We start from the raw sequence: 19,476 nt of genomic DNA on the forward strand, positions 1-19,476 counted from the left end.
AAAAAAAAAAAAAAAAAAAAAAAAAAAAGAAAAGAAAGAAAGAAAGGGAGCAGAAAGGAGAAAAAAGAATAGAGGCCAGCCTCTCTGTAGTCTCTTATAAAGACACTAAACCTATCCGTTCAGGACATCAATAATAACCTCATTTAATATTAATTACATTCTTAAAAGTTTTATCTCTAAACATAGTCACAATTTAGTATTGCCCTTAGTAATGTTGATGAAAATTCATACTTGCTATCCTCATTTATAACTTTGATCTTATGAGTAGCTTCAGAAAGTGAATAACTTAAGTCTGCTTAAAAAGGAGCGCACAAAAAGATACCTCATCTATTGACAGGTCACTGGCTCTCAAACTGAATATCAGAATCATTCCTTTAACTGGAGGATATCTAAATCCAAAGTCCAAATGATGAATCCTTTAAGTGGAAAAGCTACATTTTTTTCTTTATTTTTTTATTAATTAAAGTTTATTCACTTTGTATCCCAGATGTGGTCCCCTCCCTGTTAGGAAACGTGCAGCTGTGAAGGTTACATGACGGGTCACAAATCACACCACGAAACCAGTTCCACGTGGGAGGTTTATTAGGGGAAGGGGAAGGCAAAGGGGGTCGTCGCAGAGAGATGAGACGGAAGAGAAAGAGAGAGAGGAAGGGCTTCAGGAGTTCTCTTATAAGGTGACCCAGGCATGCACAGGTGGTTCCAGGTAATAAGCAAGTGGTCTTCTTGTTGGCTTCCCAAATGCATGATAACTAGTTTGTCAGGTCCCTTGGGGCTGGCGGTAGAGATGTCTGCTTACTGATCCCAACATTCCTCCCTTTTTGTTTTGTTAAAATGTGAGGAGCCAGGAAGGGGTGATGGTGGGAGAAGGGCACAGGGAAGATTTTTGCTCTTTAAGCTACTTCCTGCTGATTAGGGACCTTGTCCTTCTCAGGGTACAGCTGGTCCCCACCATCGGGATCATAGTCAGCTGGCTCTGTGGGCAGAGGTTGATAATTCTGTAGGAGTAACTGATTAATGGTTTGGTTAGAGATTTTTTGCATTTGTTGTTGGAAGAATGTAGAGAGGAAGTTAATTAAGCAGGGTGCAAAAAGCAGAAAGACTAGCACGAGAGGTGAGACAAGGGTCAGAATCCATTTCCGTATGGGATTCTGAAAGGCCCAAGAGCTAGAGGCCTCCAGCTCTTCCTTCTGTTTTTGTAAATCTGTCTGGAGTTGTTGGATTTTGTCCTTTACTATACCCGACTGGTTGACATAAAAACAGCTTTTCTCCTGGAGGAAGAGGCAAAGGCCACCTTCTTTAGCTGTGAGGAGATCCAATCCGCGTCAGCTTTGAAGTACTACTGCTGCCAGCGAGTCAATCTGTCCTTGGAGGGTTAGTATTGTCTGAGCCACTTTTTGAAGGTCTTGGATGAACTGGGAAGTAAGCTGATAATACAAAGTTAGTTAGGTGGCTAGTACGGGTGTTCCGGGCCCTAGAGCTGCCGTGATTCCTGCAGCAGCCAGCAGGGGTAAGATTTGAATTGCCCTCTTCTGCTGGGCAGGCAGCTTTTGAGTCCACAACCGGAATTGGTAGGGCTCTCTTCATTTATCACCCCCAGCTCAGGGAAGAGGAGTACCAAAGCACAAACTCCTAACCAACGAGCAGGCAGACGATGGTAGACCTGAGTGCCACAAAGAATTGAGATATTATTAGTGGTAGGGGATTGGGGTTGAGATGAAGTTTCAAGAATTACAGTTTTATTACAGTCTGAAGAATTTAGCATTCCTACAGAGTGTGTCCCAGATACCTTGAAACAGCTCGCCACGCCAAAGAGGGTGATATGAGAAAGGTAGGGGGTTGTGGCAACATCAGAGTCAGGGCAGTTAGTAAATGGTGAGGTGAGGTTGCTTGACAGAGTCACTGCAGAGGCTGTCAGCGGTACCTCTGACATGGTCCCCTGTGGCACACACAGCCAGCAAGCTTTAAAATGGCCCGGTTAGGTCACATTAAGGAGCTTGTAGGCTGAGGTCAGAGTCTGAAGTAGGAGATTAAATGACAGGTTTGTGTTATTCATAAGAGGGGATGTTAGAGAGGTAATAATCTTAGAGGAGTGTTTAAATATCTTTTCTACTTCTCCCATTCCCAGATTTTGGGTAATTGGGACATATTTTCTCTGGAAATGGATAGTACTTATCAGTAGATAGGGTGTGTAGTGGCAGTAGAGTTTTCCAATGACGCCTGCTTCCCATCTGGCATCCCACGGGTCTTGGATGTATAAGTAGAGGGTCTTTTTATACAGGTGAAGGAGCTTTTTCTGTGCTGGTGAGTGGATGTGGCAAGACCAGTATGGGCAGCCTCCATACCTGTCTGGCCATTTTTTTGCAATAATCCTTTGTTTGATCAAAGAGAAAGGAAACAAAAATTCTATCAAATAAGAGAGGAGGGATAGAAGTGAGAGTGATAGCTATTTCAATCAGCTCCCAACAGCCTCCCATAGAACAATTTGTCGACCCTATTTGGAGAGATTGTTTATTATCAATGATGGTTTCTTGAACCTCAAATCTCCATACGTAGGGATTACCTTTAACAGAAATAGGCAAGAGGGAGAGGAGGAAAAATACATATCCAATCCAGTAGGGTCGAACACCACTCCTGTGGTGAGGCCTCATTCTTCTGGAACTGGAGACAGGATGGTTGATCTTGGCGTCTTTTGGAGCTTGAGGGAGCAAGGTCCTGTTGGAGTTGATATGTAGGAAGGGGCATTATCTTGAGGAGAGGGGGTAAAATGCTTAAGGTGGGATAGATGAATCCAGTGAGGGAAGCCCTCAAGTTTAGCAGCTGTGGGGGTCACAAGAATCACCTTGAAAGGACCCTGCCATTTAGGAGAAAGAGTTGGGGAACTTTGGTTTGGAGGGGAGAGAAGGACCTGGTCCCCAGTGTTAATAGGAGATGGACAGGGGTTAGTGTGTGACCGTGGTAAATAGTGGTCAGTAAGACCCATAGAAGGGAACAAAGATGACAGAGTAAAGGAGTAAGTATGTGGTCAGAGAGAGGAGAGGATTTAGCTGAAAGACCAGGAGGTAGGACTGGTCTCCCATACATGAGCTCAAAAGGTGAAATAGACAGAGGTTTTTTGGGAAGAGCTCACAGCCTGAAAAGAGCCAGGGGGAGGAGTTTTACCCAATAGAGGTGAAGCTCTTGTGATAGTTTAACAAGAGTGTTCTTTAGGGATCGATTAGTTCGTTCTATCTTTTCTGAAGACTGGGGACGGAATGTTAAGGGCTTTTGATAAGGTTTGGGAAATCTGAGAAGTGAACTCGGGGCCATTATCTGACTGAAGGGAAGGATGAATTCCAAAACGTGGGATAATCTCACAGAGAAGAAGATCAGAAACTGTCTGAGCTCTTTTGTTAGTAGTGGGGAAAGCCTCTACCCATCCCAAGAATGTGCCCACCAATACCAGGAGGTACTGGACACGTTTGACTGCTGGCATGTGGGTAAAATCAAGTTGCCAGTCAGTCCCAGGAGAGAGCCTCTAGCCTGGTGGGTAGGGAAAGGGGGGCTACGATATCTTGAGTTAGGATCTGAGATATGGCAGATCTTACAAGAAGCAATAATGGTCTTTAGGAAGCGCAAGTCCTCAGAGGTAGGCTACAGGTGAGCTCTGACAAAGTTAGACAAAGCATGACTGTTAGGATGAAAGAGCTGGTGTAGATAGGACAGGATCTGACGAATGTCAGAAGAGGGCGGGGGAGATATGGGTTGTACTGTAAGGATGTTTTGTGGTGGGAGGGAGGAATCTAGGCCTTTTAGGGCCGCAGCCTTAGCTGCCTCGTCAGCCTGGCTATTCCCTTTGGAAACTATGGAATTGTCCATCCGGTGGAACTGGCATTGGACTATTCCAATGGCTGTGGGAAGGTGGGAGGCTTCTAGCATGGCCATAATTTGGCCTGCATTGGTTACTGATCCTCCCTTTGCTGTAAGCAACCCACGCTCTCTCCAGATGGCAGCATGGGAGAGAAGAATATGAAAAGCATATTTAGAGTCTGTATAGATATTAAGGGATTGTCCCTGGGCTAATTGGAAAGCTCGGGTAAGAGCTATTAGTTCGGCCTGTTGATTAGTGGTGTGGGCAGGGAGGGCTTGTGCCTCAACCACTTCAGTATGCGACACTATGGCATAACCTGCTTTTCGAGCTCCCTCGTGTACAAAGGAGCTGCCATCTGTGTACCAGGTATAGGTAGCCTGAGGCAATGTGTCTTCCTATATGTGTGAGGGGTGGAGCAATAGTTCCTCTAAAGTTTCAGTGCAAGAGTGAGATGGGGAATAGTCAGAGTTAGGTCGAGGAAGAAGGCTTGAAATATTAAGAGGTGGGCATGTTTGGAAAGTGAGGTTAGAGTCTTCTATTAGCGCCACCTGGAGGGAAAGGACCCTGAAAGGAGGTAAAGTTTGTAAGCCTTTGTATGTTAAAAGGTGAGATAGATTGTGAGACAGTAATAAGTGACCTGAAAGTTAGGGGTTTTTTTTGACTCTCGAATAAGGAGCTCTGCAGCCGCTAGGGCACAAATACAGGTTGCCCATCCCTGGACTGTCAGGTCTAATTAATTTTTTTGATAGATACGCTACAAGTGCAAAGGAGGGTCCCAATTGGTGACCCACGGCTCCAAGGACATATCCCTCTTTTTCTGTTACATAGAGGGAGAAGGGACAGGTTAGGTCTGGAAGATGTAAGGCCGGAGCCTCAAGAAGAGCCTGTTGGAGCCTCCAAAAGGGCTTAGTAACAGGTTTTAGAAGGGGTTCATGCAAAGGGCCTAAGGCTGCCTCATATAAGGGGCAGGCAAGAAGGGAAAAGGAGGGCACCCAGGACCATAAGAAACCAGCCATTCCCAGAAATGATAAGATTTCTTCTTTATTAGAGGGAACTGCGAGAGACTGTATTAGGTCTTTTCTGTCTAGGGTGATGTCCTTGTGGGTTGGGGTTATTGTTAGTCCCAGGTAAGTGCCTTCAGAAGTGGATAACTGGACCTTCGAGGGTGAGACTCGATAACCCCTGCTGGATAGGAAATTTAGAAGAGCAGAAGTGTTAGTTTGGCTAACTTGTAGGGATGGGCTGCAGAGGTGAAGGTCATCTACATACTGTATAAGTTTAGGTTTAGGGAGAGATAAGGAGAGTAGATCAGAGGCTAGGGTCTGGCCAAAAATGTGAGCTGTCCCGGAATCCCTGGGGTAAAACAGTCCAGATAAGCCGAGTAGAGACCAGGGTGTCAGGGTCAGTCCAGGTGAAGGCAAAGATATTTTGTGACTGGGTGTCTAAAGGAATAGAGAAAAATGCATCCTTGAGATCCAGAACTGAGAAATGGGAAGTGCCTGAGGGGATAGTGGAGAGGATGGTATAAGGGTTAGCTACAACAAGGTGGAGAGGAATGAGGGCAGAATTTAGTAGCCAGAGATCTTGAACCAGGAGATAGGTTCCATTGGGCTTTATAACCGCGAAGATCGGGGGGTGTTAAAAGGAGAGGAAGTGGGGCGGAGTTATTTTTTAGAAGGTCAGACATAATAGGCTTAAGTCCCCTAAGACTCTTAAAAGGAAGAGGGTATTGAGCCTGAACAATATACCGGGTGGGGTACTGTAGTTGAATGACTACAGGGGAATGGTGCCTAGCCACAGAGAGGTTTTGGATATCTCAGACTTGGGGTTCCACTTGAGAGGCTAGTAAGGGAAGCGATGTGTTAGAACTGGTAGGTAAGTGGCTAGGAAGAGGAGCAGAGAGGATGCTGGTGAGCTTGGGGTCAAGCAGATGGGTGGAGTAAAGAAAATAGAGGTTCCTACTTTGGCTAAAAAGTCCCTTCCCATTAGGGGAACTGGACAGGCTAGCATTACTAAAATGAATGAGTCAAAGGAACTCCCCTAAAAATAAAATTAAGTGGTGGAGTCCGGCAAGGCTGGCAAGGCTGTCCCCCTACCCCGACAATAGAGGAACTACAAGGAGAAGTTGGTCCCCAGTACTCCGTTAGGACTGAATAAGTGGCTCCGGTGTCCACAAAGAAGGAGATGGCCCGCCCTAATACCGTGATAATTACCTGTGGCTCCCTGTTAGTGATGACAGTGGTCAGGTCAAGGGAACCCGGGCACCTTCATTCATTCGTAGCCAGGCCTAGGATATCAGCTGGAGGGCAATCTAGGAGTGATGCTCCCATATCATAGGAGAAACAGTGGCAATCAACACCCCAATGTCCCTCTTGGTGGCATTTTGAACATGGCCCCGGTGGCTTTTGGGGGTTAGGGCAAGCCCTGGCTCAGTGATCCTTCTGACCACATTTGGGGCAGGGGCATGGTGGTTTCCATGTGGGACAATTCAGGGCCCAATGACTCATTTGACCACATGTGAAACAGGGACTCGATGGTCCTCATACCATAGAAGGCAAGGGAGCCTGGGTAGTGGCCAAGACCAATCAGATGGCCTGGGCCAGCATTTGGTATTTTTGTCTGTGGGCTTTTTCATATTTCCCATGGAACACCTTAAAAGCCAGCACTAAGACTTCTGCTTGCAGAGTCAGAGGTCCCTTTCCCAAGGATTTAAGCTTAGCCCTGATGTTGGGGTAACTTTGAGAGAAGAAATAGGTCATCAGGAGTTGTCTGCCCTCTGTGCTTTCGGGGTCTAGATTAGTGTGTTGTAAGAGAGCCTTTGTAAGGCACTCTAGGATTTGAGACGGTTTTCATTTTTGTCCTGAATGACCTCCTGGAGCTTTTCATAATTAACTGGCTTAAGGGCAGCCTTGTGGAGACCAGCCAGAAGGTTGGCTGCAAACTGATCTCTGGCTAAAATGCCTCCTGAAGTATTGTAATTCCACTGTGGATCATGGTCAGGTACCACCTCAGCTCCGACAGGATATGAAGTATTTGTTTGGTGAACCTCATCTGCATGCATTCTAGCCTGTTCACAAACTCGCCTGCGTTCCTCAGGTAATAGGTTATTGGTAAGGATCATATAAATATCATGGAAGGTGAGACTATAAGATTGAGTCAGATATTGAAATTCTTCAATGAAGGTAGAAGGATTAGAGGTATAGGATCCTAATCTCTTTTCTACTTGAGAAAATTCAGTTAATGAGAAGGGAACGTGCACCCTAATTAAGCCATCTATACCTACTACTTCCCTCAAGCTTCCCTCAAGCTTATGCTGACTAGAGGTATCAGATTTTGCTATAGAGCGTGAATGGGTTGTGGGTGGGCTGATAGTTGGTGGGGTGAAAGTGGGTGCCAGAGTGAGGTGACTAGGATAGTCTACTGCTGGAGAAGGGAGCAAAGGTTTTAGAGAAACCGAAGGAGAAGAGGAAGGAGTATAAGGGGAGGGGGAAGACGCCGGAAGTTGTGAAGATTCCAGAGGAGCAGGAGGGGAAGAGGCTGGGGTAGCAAAGGAAGGAGAAGGCACCAGAGATTGTGAGGATTCCGGAGAAACTGGAGGTTGAGGGAGGTGGGGTAGAGCTTCATCTACTGGGTCAAAGGTAGAGAACTCCTCATGTTGAGATTTTATGTTACAAGTTGAGTAGGAGAACGGGAAGAGCAGAGAGGAAGTTTAGAGCAGAGAAGAAAGAAAGCTTGAACGTAGGGTACCTCCTTCCATTTACCAGATTGCTGACAGTAATTAAGAAGATCCTGGTAAAATATTGGGATTTAACATGCCGTTAATCAGCCAATTTGGACCCTTACCTAAAGAGTATGTAGGCCAAGTCTTATTACAGAGGCGTATGAGTTTAGAAGTTTTTAACTGAGGTTACAAGCGTAAAGTCTTAAAATTCTCCAGAAGATGTCCCAGTGGGGACATTGGAGGGACTGACGTCTGGGCATTCCCCATGAGAAGGCAAGGGAGCCGATGATCTTCCAGAGGCGTCCCAAAGGAAGGTGCGACTCTAACAAGAAGTGCTACCTGATCCAATAGCTCATCAGCGTCAGCTTTTGGCCAGGGACCAGGGCACAATGCCAGGAGGCACGGCCGAGAGCACACGGCTGCCTAGCTAGGTCTTCCCACTAGTGAGCGAACAAGTGAGTGAGTGAGCGAGAGAGTGAGCAAGTGAGTGAGCGAGCAAGCGAGAGGAAGGGAGAAGAGACCCTGTGCGACTGGGAAAGCTCTCCCAGGGAAAACTGAGGCCCTAATAGAGATGGAGGTCCAACAATAGGAATCAACCATAGCCAGTAAAGGCCGTGGTTGGCGGGTCCCCCGCTTCAAAGAGGAATGAGAAGATGCTGGACTCTCAACGGTCACTCTTCCCTTGCCCAGAGAAACGTTTATGCTGACCAAAAGGGAAACTCAACAATCCCGCCAGTGTTGCATGCCTCGGTAGTGATCTGATAGCCAGAAAGTGGAGATCTCAGGTGGATTTGGAGCAAAATAGGTCTCCAGAAGCCCCAGCAGGGTGCCAGCACTCCCCACTTGGTGAGCCCACTGGAGGGAATCTATCCCAGCCAGGATGCACCAATGTTAGGAAACATGCAGCTGTGAAGGTTACACGATGGGTTCACAAATCACACCACGAGACCGGTCCACGTGGGAGGTTTATTAGGGGAAAAGAAAAGAGGGTCGCAGAGAGACGAGGGAGAAGATAAAGAGAGAGAAGAGGGGCTTCAGGAGTTCTCTTATATGGTGACCCAGAACATGCGCAGGTGGTTCCAGTTAATAAGCAAGGGGTCTTCTTGGTGGCTTCACAAATGCCTGATAACCAGTTTGTCAGGTCCCTTGGGGCTGGCCGTAGAGATGCCTGCTTACTGATCCCAGCACTCCCCAATCCCACCCTCACTCTTCTTCTATGACCTTCCCCCAATCCAATGATAGGGTAGGTCCTCCTCCCCTTCCATCTGACCCTAGTCTATCAGGTCTCATCAGGACTGGTTTCTTATTGTTTTTTATTTAAATTTTTATTTTTTAATATTAATTAAGGTTTATTTAATTTATAACCCAGCTATTGCCCCTCCTTCATTCCATCCCAATTCTACCCTTCCTCCCTCATCTCCTCCTTGCCCCTCTCTAAATTCACTGTTGGGGAGGTCCTCCTCCTCTGCCATCTGACCCTAGCTTATCAGGTCTCTTCAAGACTGGTCGCAATGTCCTTCTCTGTGACCTAGCAAGGCTGCTTCTCCCTTGGGGGAAGGAGAGGTCAAAGAGCCAGGATTGAGTTCATGTCAGAAACAGTTCCTGTACCCCTTACTAGGGTACTCACTTGGATACTGAGCTGCCATGGGCTACATCCAAGCAGCAGATCTAGGTTGTATCCATGAATTGTCCTTGGTTGGAGAAACAGTCTCAGAAAACACCCCTGTGGAGCTCCTGTCCTCTCCAGGTCATACTAACTCCCACTTCTTTCATATGATTCCCTGCACTCTGCCCAAGGTTTGGTTATGAGTTTCAGCATCTGCTTTGATACACTTCTAGGTAGAGTCTTTCAGAGACCTTCTGTGGTAGGCTCCTGTCCTATTACTTGTCCTCTCCTACATCCAATGTCCATCCCATTTGTCTTTCTAAGTGAGGATTGATCATATTACCCCAGGTCCTCTTTATCTTCTTTACCCCGGGTTCTTCTTTATCTTCTTTAGGTGTATAGATTTTATTATATTTATCCTATCTTATAGGTCTAGTATCCACTTATAGGTGAGTATATACTGTGTGTATCTTTCTGCTCCTGGGATACCTCACACAGGATAATTTCTTTCTAGATTCCACTATTTACCTGCAAATTTCACGATTTTCTTGTTTTTAATTGCTGAGTAGTGTAAAGCAAAAGACACTGTCGTCAGAAGGAAACAACAGCCTACAGACTGGGAAAAGGTCTTCACCAACCCTATATCTGACAGAGAGCTGAAATCCAGAATGCATAAAGAGCTAAAGAAGTTAAAATGCAACAAATCAAGCATTCCAATTTTTTAAAAAATGGGGTACAGAGCTAAACAGAGAAGTCTCTGTAGAGGAATATAAGATGACAGAGAAACACTTAAAGAAATACTCAATGTCCTTAGCCATTAGGGAGATGCCAATCAAAATGACCCTGAGATTTCACCTTACACCCATCAGAATGGCTAAGATCAAAAACTCAACTGACAGCACATGCTGGAGAGGTTGTGGAGAAAGGGGAACCCTCCTCCATTGCTGGTGGAAATGTAAACTTGTACAACCACTTTGGAAATCAATCTGGTGCTTTCTCAGACAAATAGGAATAGCGCTTCCTGAAGATCCAGCTTGAGATCAGGGATGGAGATACCTCCAGAAGATCTTTTACTGTAGAGAATTGTTTTAGCAATTCTGGGTTTCTTTTTATTCCTTATGAAGGTGAGAACTTTTCTTTCAAGTTCTGTAAGGAATTCTTTTGGTAATTTGATGGGAATTGCATTGAATCTGTAGATTGCTTTTGGTAAGATGTCCATTTTTTCTATGTTAATCCTGCCAAGACATGAGCGTGGAAGATCTTTCCATCTTCTGATATCTTCTTCTAATTCTTTCTTCAGAGACTGGAAATTTTTTTCATACAATCTTTCACTTGCTTGGGTAGGTTCACATCAAGGTACTTTATGTCCTTGTGGCTATTGTGGAGGGTATTGTTTCCCTAATTTCTTTCTCAGCCCTTTTGTCTTTTGTATACAGGAGGGCTGCTGATTTTTTTTTAGTTAATTTTGTATCCAGCCACTTTGCTGAAGGTGTTTATCAGCTGTAGGAGTTCCCTGGTAGAATTTTTGGGGTCACTCAGGTATATATCATACCATCTGCAAATAGTGATAATTTCACTTCTTCCTTTCCAATTTGTATCCCCTTGATCTGCTTCAGTTGTCTTATTGCTCTAGCAAGGACTTCAAGAACAATGTTGAAGAGATATGGAGAGAGTGGGCAACATTGCCTTGTCCCTGATTTCAGTGGGAATGATTTAAGTTTCTTTCCATTAAGTTTGATGGTGGGATCTGGAAAAGATCATCCTGAGTGAGCTATCCCAGAAGCAGAAAGATGCACACGGTATATACTCACTCACATAGACATATAATATAGGATAAACCTACTAAAATCTGTACACCTAAAAAAAACTAATCAAGAAGAAGGACTTTTGTTAAAATGCACAATTCCTATCTAGAAAGGCAAAGAGGAGGGACATCAGAAGAAGGAGAAAAGAGGGAACAAGTCAGGAGCCTGACACAGAGGACGTCTGAAAGTCTCGTCCTTTCAGACTATCAATGCAGATGCTGAGACTTATGGGCAACCTTTGGGCAGAGTGCAGGGAATCTTATGAAAGAAGTGGGAAACAGTAAGATCTGGAGAGGACAAGAACTCCACAAGGAGAGCAACAGAACCAAATATTCTGAACACAGGGGTCTTTCCTGAGACTGATACTCCAACCATGGACTATGCATGGAGACCCCTACACAGATGTAGTCCATGGCAGTTCAATATCCAAGTGGGTTCCACTGTAATAGGAACATGGACTGTCTCTGACATGAACTGATTGGCCTGCTCTTTAATTACCGCCCCCTGAGGGGAAAGCAGCATTACCAGGCCACAGAAGAAGGCACTGCAACCACTCCTGATGAGAGCTAATTGACTAGGATCAGAAGGAAGGAAAAGAAGACCTCCCCTATCAGTGGACTTGGGGAGGGGCATGGATGCAGAGGGTGGAGGAAGGGAGGGATTGGGATGGGAGGAGGGAGGGAACCACAGGGAAGGATACAAAGTAAATAAGGTGTAATTAATAAAGAATTTTAAAAAAATATCCAGCTATATGACTCCTAGGCATATATTCAAAAGATGATGAAGTACACAATAATGACATTTGCTCAACCATGTTTTTAGCAGTTTTATTTGTAATAACCAGAAGCTGGAAACAACCCAGATGCCCCTCAACTGAGGAATGAATACAGAAATTGTGATACATTTACACAAAGGACTGGTTTCTTTGTCTTCTTCTGTGGACTGCTAAGGCTGCTCCCCCCTCAGGGGTAAGTGATCAAAGATCCAGCCCATGAGTTCATGTCAGAGACATTCCCTGCTCCTATTATTAGGGAATCCTCTTGTACCCTGAGCTGCTGTGGGCTACTTCTGTGCAGGGGTTCTAAGTTATCTCCATGCATGGTCCTTGTTTGGAGTATCAGTCTCAGAAAAGACCCCTGTGCCCAGATTTTTTGGTTCTGTTGCTCTCCTTGTGCAACTCCTGTTCCCTCTAGGTCTTTCTATCTCTCCCCTTTTTTTATAAGATTTCATGCACTCTGCAAAAAGTTTGGCTATGAGTCTCAGCATCTGCTTTGATACCCTGCTGGGTATAGTCTTTCAGAGGCCCTCCATGGTAGACTCCTGTCCTGTTTCCTGTTTTCTCCCTCTTCTGATGTTCATCTCGTTTGCCTTTCTGAATGAAGAATGGGCTTCTTACCAGAGTCTTCCTTCTTGACCAATAGCTTCCTTTGGTGTACAGGTTTTAGTATGATTATCCTATATTATATGTCTAATATCCACTTATAAGTGAGTATATACCATGTGTGTCTTTCTGCTTCTAGGATACCTCAGTCAGGATAATCATTTCTAGATCCCACCATTTCCCTTCACATTTTATGATTTCTTTGTTTTTAATTGCTGAGTAGTATTCCATTGTGTAAATGTACCACATGTTCTGTATCCATTCTTCAACTGAGGGACATCTGGGTTTTTTTCCAGCTTCTGGAAATTACAAATAAAGCTGCTATGAACATGGTTGAGCAAATTTCCTTGTGGTATACTTGAGTATCTTTTAGATATATGCTTAGTAGTGGAAAGTCCCTGGATCTGGAGGGCACAGCCCTATGTTTCCTGGACCAATATGGTAACCAAGAATGTGTCCTGGAACAGTATGGTAGCCAAGAGCATAGACTGCTATATACTTGTGTCTTTGACTGTGGACAAGCCCATTTCCCATTCACAAATAAGGACAGAAACAGTAACCTTCCTCTTAGAAATGTCACACATGTTAAACTACCGTGCAGCAAGAATATAGCATATAGTACATAGTAAGCACTTGATGGGCAGGAACATTATTTCTATCTCTAAAATTTGGAGGATATTTTGCAGTCAACTCTGAATTAAAGTTAGATGCCACCGAGAAAAAGTGATAGTGCAGCATATATCATATGCTTTCTTTTGTTATATGTTCCTATATTTTATACAGATACATAGGATCATGGATGCATGTGTGACATAAAAGTAGAACACCATGTAGGGAGATAATGGTGGCTGAAGTGAGGTATTAGCAACAAAACAGAAATAAAATATGCTCAACACAGACTTTCTCTCTCTCTCTTTCTCTCTCTGTGTGTGCAAAACTTTAAAAATAATTTTAAAGAATGCAATGAATGTTAAATGAAGTTGAAAGAATACTACTCTAACCTAATAGGACCAATATCCGGATAAGAGGAGCTACCACAGAGGTACCACAGAGCACTCTTTCCTCTTGTGCAAACTGTCTAAGAAGCAAGCATTTCTTTTCATGTAAAGGACAGCAAGAATGTAATCATCCATAAGCCAAGAGGAACACTTACAAGAAACCAATGCTAATATGCACTGGAGTCTACAGAATACTCTCTTGTGTAAGTGTGGGAAAAAGTGATAGTTCAGAAAGAAGCTGTATATACCCACACCATGGACAGTGAGAATTTGCAGCAGTCACTCAGAAAGGCACTAAGTTAAAGACAAACTTTGGAAAGCAAGGCCAAAACACTAAGGAACAGCCAACAAGCAAAACAGGATGATCTGAGGGAAAAAATTGAAGTGGTTTCCAGGAAAGTCTAGTCTGATGAAACAGTGGCATCAAGATGAGGTTGATGTAAAGACACAGTGTCCCTGCCTCAAATATTTACATCCTGGGGAGGTGACAACAAAAACACCCTTTGCTGTTGATAACACCCCTCACCTTACCCAACATTGTCTCTCTACACAGTTTTACTTCCACTTTTATGTCACACATACATCCATGATTCTATGGATCTATATAAAATATAGGAACCAAAGATGAAGGAATGCATGTGATGTTTGCTGCTGACTTAAAAATCAGTGGGTATTGTTTTAAAGGCTAGCTAGGTGGAGACATGTTCACTAATGCCCAGAGGGGAAGAACTAGCCTTACTGCAGTCTTTCCCCACCCACTAATTATACAGTTGCTAGGAAACTGGCCCACATGACCAGGCCAGAACTGTTTATAGTCTTGGCCCTTAAAGTGGACCAATAATTTCAAAAGTCAATCTCCCTTACCCAGTCATGTAATGCCAAAGCATGTAAGTCCCTGCTTGTGTTTTTTCCCCCTTTAAAAACTCTGTAGCCCTAGACCTCGGGGTCACATTCCTCTCTTGTTTCCACAAGAGGTTTGTGTTCTGTATTCAAACACGTATACAATTAGAAAACTTCATGTATTTACAGCGGAGTCTATTTATTCCTGGTCTTTTGGGATTCGTGAACTGGGCATAACACTGCACTATCACTTTTCCTCAGTGACATCTAACTTGTGTCCAGAGTAGACTGCAAAATATCATCCAAATTTTAAAGATAAAATAATACTCCCATCCATTAAGTGCTTACTATGTACAAAGTAATGCAATGCAGGAATAGCAGCTGAGATACTCTTGCCCCTCATTCAGAAGCAGCAAAGAAAATTATCCTTGGAAGACACAAACCTGTGTACAATAAACTAATGAGCTAAATATTTACCAACATCTAGGCCATTTACTCAGTATGTAAATGAGTTGAATGGTATGGGGAAAGGAATCAGAAATAGCTGTTCTGGTTTCCTATTCCCTGTGTTGACCAAGAGGAAAATATTTTTCAATTGGCTAAAAATTAAATGACTCAATAGCTATATTTCTTCTGCTGCAAATGCAGCCTCCATACTTAGATTTCTTCTTGTTCTGTCAGCCTGAATATGTGTCTAGGTCTGGTATTAACTGGTCCGCAAAAAAAAAAAAAAACAGTAGAGTATATTATTAAACACATATTGTATTACAAGGACCTACCAAATCCATAGAAAAGCAAGAAGTGAAACAATGTCTCCACGTCTGAGGGAAATGTTAGGAGAATCAGCCTCTGCCCCTTCTGTGACCATGGGAATATAAACACATGTGTATACACAGTCATACTATTCAAGACCTGTAAACTTCCCTTGGGGCTTGAGAAAGGACAGTAATTACCTCCAACCCCTTCAGGTCTGACATGCTTAGGCTGTACAATAGGGAAGTTGTCATCACCCACACAGAGACTGGAGAACAACTGGTTAGCCTTAGAACTACCTTGTGAGCCATATGTGCATAGTTCCAGTGCCAACTATGATGTCTTCCTGGGCACATGGGACAATATATGCTTTTGCACAGGCAGACACGGATGTGAAAGTCATTTTTCAAGAACTGCATCTTCAGACATGCATATTCGTACTGTAAAACTTCTGTTGAGAGGGGGACATCTTGTGGATTATCTCAGAATTGAGCATTTTGGAGAAAGAATGTCAGTAATAGAAATAGCACGACAAAAGATAACAGCAGCCAGCCTTCCTGGAAGACCTCTTATATGCCAGGTACAAGGTTATGAACTTTACATTAATTATTTCAACACTGCAGAATTGGATAGCAGTAGAGAGGGGTTTTTTTTTCCTCATATAGATTCTCAGAGAGATTGTGTCATTTAACCAAAAGTTCACACCTGTTGAATAAATAGCCAAGATTAAATTTCAGGTTTCATTGAATCAAAGTTAACTTGTACCACGTATGGTGGTACACCCCTGTACTATCACATACTAGGGAGGGGGGCAGGAGGATCACAAGCTTGAGGCCAGCCTGAACAATGTAGCAAGCTCTTGACTCAAAAAGAAAAAATGTAACAAAACAAACAAACAAACATGGAATGTAGTTCAGTGACAGAGTGTTTACCTAGTAATTATGAGGCCCTGGGATCCATACAGCAAAGAAAAATATTAAAAAGCATACTTGCACTACTATGTTACAGTAAGAATACCTTATAATCTTAGCAGGGGATGAGAAATTGCACTTCCTAGGTCTTTGGTTAAGAACCTATGCTCTGGCATCACATAGAGATTTTCTCTTAGTTAGGGCTACTATTGTTATGATAAAATATCATGAACAAAAGTAAGTTGAAGATAAAATAGTTCATTCAGCTTCTGCTTTCACATTGTAGTCCAGCACTGAAGGAAGGAAGGACAGGAACTCAAGCAGGAGAGGAACCTGAAGGCAGGGGCTGATGCAGAGGACAAGGGAGCAATGTTCCCCATAGCATGCTCAGAATGCTTTCTTATAGAAACCAGGACCACCAGCCCAGGGATGGCACCAACCACAATGGACTGGGCCTTCTCCCATTGATCACTAATTAAGAACATCGTCTACAGGCTTATCTGCAGCCTGACCTTATAGAGACATTTTTTTAATTGAGGTTCTCTCCTTTCTGGTGATTCTAACTTGTGTCAAATTGAAATAAAACTAGGCCACACAGTTTGATCTCAGTTCTGTCAGGAATCCATGGCCAAAAGCTTTGACCTTGTTGATTCAATTCCCATTTGTTTTAGGTAATTTAGTAGAAAGTGGACTCAACTGCACTGATGGGCCTTTGGCTACTATCACTATTTCCAGTTGACAAAGCTGTTCTTATGACCTTCGTTATGCAGGTCCTGGCCCTTCATGCTTGTTTCATTGTGTGACCCTGGGATAGGAGATCCCTTGATATGGATGTTTCTCATCCCTTTGTAGACTATCCATAATGTGTGAAACATGTTTGTGTCAGAGTTCACTCTTCTTGGAATACTCTCTGTCCCAAATCCAATGTGTTAACCTGGGAAGAATCTATCCTTTATGGTAATGAGACTACATACAGTGCTTACAGAATATCTCAGTCTGGCCTGTGAAGATACATAATGAGATTTCTGGGGACTGCATTCATTCTGCCATAACTTTGATTATGAATACAACCCACACTCAAACCTTGTGCCGTATCTTCTCCATGTGGTCCTACAAGTATGTGTTTATGATTTATTGGCCTTGAGTATATTGCATTTGCCTTATCTATCAACACCACTGCATTAATACTGCATTCTCAACCTGTGGGTCAAAACTCTGACAAAACTTTATCTTCTGACAAAACTCTATCTCCAAAAAATATTTTCATTATGATTTATATCAGTAGCAAAATTACAGTAACAGAGTACCAACAAAAATAGTTTTATGGTTGGGGTCACAAAAACATGAGGAACTGTATTAAAAAGCCACAATATTAGGAAAGTTAAGAACCACTGTATTAAACAGTGAGGTGGGCATCTCTATGTCATCACAACTGCGGTACCATTTGATAATTACACAGTGTTCACATTGTCTGACACAAGGAAACATTCAATGAATATTATCGTCTGTGATAGCCATATTGAGATCAGAAAAAAAAAAACTCTTCAGGTCATTGAGTTCTGGTCTTTCATTTTAAAGATGATGAAACAGTAGAAAAAAGACATAAATTAAAACGAGAAGACACATAGGGCTGGAGAAATGGCCAGACACCTAAGAGTGTGTGTGTTGCTATTGCAGAGGACCTGAGTTCCGTTCCAAGCACCCATATGGAGGCTCACAGATAACTGTAATTCCAGAACAGTCTGTTCTTATTTGCCCAAGCACCACAAATACATGTACACACACACATGCAAACATATAGATACAAATGTGTGTGTGCAGGCAGAACATACATACACATAAAATGAAATATACAAACATAAAATGTTAAAACAATGAAACACAACTGCTTAGTAATAAAAAGGAAAGAGATCTAAATATTTTCCTCTTAGTCCAATGTGATTTAAAATGCTGGTGTGGAACAACGAATGGAGAATGGTTGTCTAGCACACAAAGAATCTGTATTTTATTCCCAGAGCCTCGTAAACTGAGCATGGTGGCACTTGCCAGTAATTCTAGTATTCCCCCTTCCCATCTATCTCCCATCTGTAAACTCTGTTCATCCGATACTTTTCAACAGGGTCAAAATCAAAAATATCAGGTACTGTTCTGAATATGTTACATATATGAAGCCATTGAATCATAAAATTAGACAGTACTATTATGTCAATTTTACAAATATGAAAACATGTTCATTGTAGTAACTACTTGGATAGGAAGTGACAGTCACCATGTAAATCCATGCAATCTTGCCACACAACCCACGCTTTTAACCATACTTCTGTAAAATCTCTCCACAGTTAGCCAGGTACTTCAGTGGTGTGTGTGTCTTAGATTCCTTCAGTGTGGAAGGTAAATATTTAAGTAGTGAAACAAACAACGGTCAGAAGCAGGCAGGTCTCTGTGAGTTCAAGACCAGCCTGGTCTACAAAGCAAGTCCAGGACAAACAAGACTACACAGAGAAATCCTGTCTTGAAAAAAGAAAGCCAGCAATATGGCACAGCAGGATTTGATTCAAAAGCCTGATGACCAGAGTTTGTTTCCTGGGACCCATGCAAAGAGAAAAGGTGAATATTAACTCCATAAAGTTGTCCTCTACCTGGACATGGCCCTCCCCGCCACACACATCATATGTACACAATAATGGAAAGTTTTCTCTAAGAATTTTAAGTTTGTGTGTATGAGTGTTTTGCTTTCATGGGTGTATGTGCACCACATGTGTGACTGGTGCCTGTGGAGGTCAAATGAAGACATTGTGTCCACTGAAACTGAAGGTACAAAATATTATGGGCTGCCTTGCTGGAGCTGGAAAACAAACCCGGGTCATATGCAAAAGAAGAAACTTCTCCTAACTGCTGAGATATCTCTCCAGTGTCAAATAAACTTTACAAGTCAAAGTGAACAAAAAAGACAGCCCACAAAAAAGTATAGTAATCCACAGTCACCTTGGTACCTAAACCTCACAAAGACTCAACAAAGAAAGAGAATTTCAGGCCAATCTCCCTTATGAACATTGATGCAAAAATACTCAACAAAATGGTTGCAAACCCAATACAAGAAAACATCAAAGATATTATCCACTATGACAAAGTGGGCTTCATCCCAGGTATGCAGGCGTGGTTCAATATATTGAAATCCATCAATGTGATCCACCATATTAACAAACTGAAAGAAAAAAAACACATGATAATCTCCCTAGATGCTGAAAAGCATTTGACAAAAATCCATTCCTGTTTAAAGTATTGGAGAGATCAGGGATACAAGGCACATATCTAAACATAGTAAAGACAATATACAACAAGCCTATAGCCAACATCAAACTGAATGGAGAGAAACTTAAAGCAATCTCACTGAAATCAGGGACAAGAAAAGGCTGCCCACTCTCTCCATATCTCTTCAACGTAGTTCTCAAAGTCCTTTCAAGAGTAATAAGACAGTTGAAGGAGATCAAGGGACTACAAATTGGAAAGGAAGAAGTCAAAGTATCACTATTTGCAGATGATATGACAGTATACCTGAGTGACCCCAAAAACTCTACCAGGGAATTCCTACAGCTGATAAACACCTTCAGCAA

General features: G+C 43.0%; 1 pseudogene; it reads right to left on the reverse strand.

The window, feature by feature from the left end:
* LOC129676773 (POU domain, class 5, transcription factor 1-like) overlaps positions 1-1,930 on the reverse strand; it is a 12,723-nt pseudogene extending 10,793 nt beyond the window's left edge.
* Between the last annotated feature and the right edge of the window lie 17,546 nt (positions 1,931-19,476).

Source organism: Psammomys obesus, unplaced genomic scaffold (assembly GCF_907164565.1).
Source record: "Psammomys obesus unplaced genomic scaffold, mPsaObe1.curated_primary_1811, whole genome shotgun sequence".
Lineage (NCBI taxonomy): Eukaryota > Metazoa > Chordata > Mammalia > Rodentia > Muridae > Psammomys > Psammomys obesus.